We start from the raw sequence: 3,174 nt of genomic DNA, 5'->3' as shown, positions 1-3,174 counted from the left end.
ATGTTGCTTCACACCTGCTTGACATAGCGTAACCTTGATGGTTACTAATTTGAAAGTCGAGCTTAAGCAATGTTAAGTGGACTTCATGGAATTATTAATAAGAAAACTACATAATCGTTTTTTTGCGGGAAAAAAACTACATAATCTAATGTGTATATGTTGATTGATTATTATCATTTTCCTGTTGCAACGCACGGACATGTTTCCTAGTATGAACTATATATAAACTGAACTTAGTGAACACACTCAAACGTGTCTATATACTCCTAATTCAGAAAATAAAACATAGATCATCCTATATTTTTTAATTAAGGAAGTATATGTGCAACAAAAAATAGTTTTTTAAGGAATTAAGGGTTTCTTTTTTGAAAAAGGAGGAAGACCCTCGGCCTCTGCATCATAATGATGCATGCAGCCATTTTATTAACACAAAATAAAGTGTAGCCAAGTCTGCAATCCAGTACAGCTCGCAAAAGAAGCAAACAAACCAAACAAAAAAGGGAAAAAAATCATCAAGCCACAATCGGCAGATCATAGGATCCAGTGACTAAACACCTATCCTGTTAGTGGATCACCATCCAAACCGGTTGAAGATATCCCGTGCTACCGTCTTCCACCGATTGCACCCAGTAACAAAAAGCTCCGTGCAGTCCGTATGAGTGAGTAACGACCATGTACGGATCCATGCAGTAGCTCTGAAGATGACCTGCAAAAAATTAGTAAAAATTTTTCCATTAAAGATCATATCATTTCTGCAATTCCATATAGCCTAGAGTAAAGCTCATATTCCAATCCGAATGCGTCCCGTAGTAATAGGCTCCACACCCGCTAACCAAGTCCCAAACAACGTGGCTATGCTAGTTGGAGGGCTAATGTTAAAGGCTATATGAATCGTGCGCTAGAGTATCTTGGCTAGTGGGTAGCCAATGAAGAGATGTTGTATTGTTTCATCATGGTCACAAAAACAACATCGAGAACTGCCAACCCATTGTCGCCTCAGGAGATTGTCCTTGGTAAGAATCACTTCCTTATGGACAAACCACATGAATATCTTGACTCTGAGCGGCACTTTAATTTTCCAAATGTTAACTGATCTCAGGATTGGGCCAGAATTAATTAAATCCAGGTACATAGACTAACCATAATAAGTAACAAACTAACGCTCGATCTGCTCATCACCCCTACATGCCTTAGCCTTTTAAATGGCCCTTCCCTCACCGCAACTTCATCGTTATGCCACAACAAGAAAAAAAAAAGTCCAGGATTCCTGCTGAGTACTAACAAACCTTCAAACTGGAAGACGCCTCTATTAGACTTAAAAACTTGTGTTTGGACCTAATTTTGAATACTTGAACAAAAAATCCAACAAAACTGCCATGATGTACAAGGGGAAATTTGCCATGTGGTAAGTCATAAAAATGCCAAGGCGCAAATAGAATAACAGGAAATAGATTTTTGGCCACATGACTATATTACACCCATTCACTTTTAAAATGCCATCATTTTTTATAACATGGAATTTAAAAAAATGCTATTCGAGTAGAAAAAAATATTTTACAATTTGTCATTATGTTATCTTGTTTACATTGGCAAGTTTCACAACATTTTGATTTCTTTAAAAACATGGGAAATACTCTAACAATCTCTTATAATGCTCATTGCAATATCCCAGTATTGCCATGGCAAAAAATTACGTGTGTGAAATTGCCATGGCAAAAAATTACGTGTGTGAAATTGCCATGGCAAAAATTTAGGTGTCTGAAATTGCCATGGCAAAAATTGACATGAAAGAATAGAATAACCAGTACAAACACAAAATATGAACAAAAATTGCCATGGCAGATGCATATTAAAATTTTCCGTATTATTTTAATTATAATTTTATGCTTTTGTATAAGAAAATTGAAATGCATGTGAAATAAATTTTTCCACCTCATTCATGTAGTGAAACATGGCCATGATCCATGAACTTAAATTGCCATGGTCCCAAAACAAAGTATTCCCTCCTATCCGAATTAATTGACGCAGCCACTATATAACCTCTATACAATGTTGTATATAGGATGCATCAAATTCAGATCGGATGGAGTTTTTATTTTTTTTTACTTGCAAAAATAAATAAAAACCTGCCATGATTCATGGACTTAAATTTCCATGGTCCCATAAAAATTACTCCCTCTATTATATAATGTAGTGCGTATACATTTTTGGAAAAGTCAAAGTTTGTAAACTTTGACCAAGTTTATAGAAAAAATATTTATATCTACAATATAAAATATGAAACTCTATCTTATGATGAATCTGATGAAATATGTTTGGCATTCTAGATGTAAATCTTTTTTCTCGACATACTTGGTCAAAGTTTGTGAGGTTGGACTTTTTAAAAAAAATATATGCACTACATTATCGAGCGAAGGTAGTAATTTTTTTACATGTTACAAATAAATAAATTTGCCATGATCTATAAAAATAGACTTTACCATGCCATTTTGAAGAAAAAGATTTTTCCCATGGAATGTTACACAAAATTTTGCCATTATAGTATATATGAATTTTAACATCAGATTTCAGAAAAACTAAAATTGCCATGGCAAAAGAGGGGAGACATGCCATAAAAATCAATTGTCATGTGATCATGGCAAATTAAAAGAATTGCCATGTTTTAAGTAAAGCAAGTGTAGACATGAGAAATGTATGAACAAAAGAGTGGATGAGACATGCCAAAACATATTGACACATGGGCAACTTCGAACTCAAGTTCTGTGATGGTTGGGGAAAAGATAATTTACTAAAAAAATGCTCACGCCCAAGCGTTGGGCGAAGATCGCCACCGATATGTGTGTTGCCGAAGAGCGTCCTTCTAAATTGCGGCGTAGTAGAAGGATGTACTAGGGAAGGAGGAGGAGGAGGCAAGCATGGATGACATGGAGGAGGTGTTGGACATGGAGGTTGAGGCCGACGGCTTTGGCATGGACGATGCGGAGTTCCTACACGCCTAAGCCACGGAGGTAGCAACGTAGTTCGTGACGAAGCAAGCCGCCCTCTTGGACTCGATCGAATCCAAGTATCAGGAGGTGGCGAAGAACCTCCATCGTATCCACCTCGCCGACATGAGGTGGGAACAACTCTTCGTGGAACTCAAGAAGTATGACGAGGAAAATAAGACGACGCCAC

The sequence above is a fragment of the Triticum urartu genome, chromosome 3 (assembly GCF_003073215.2).
Source record: "Triticum urartu cultivar G1812 chromosome 3, Tu2.1, whole genome shotgun sequence".
NCBI lineage: Eukaryota > Viridiplantae > Streptophyta > Magnoliopsida > Poales > Poaceae > Triticum > Triticum urartu.
This window is presented reverse-complemented; position numbering follows the sequence as displayed.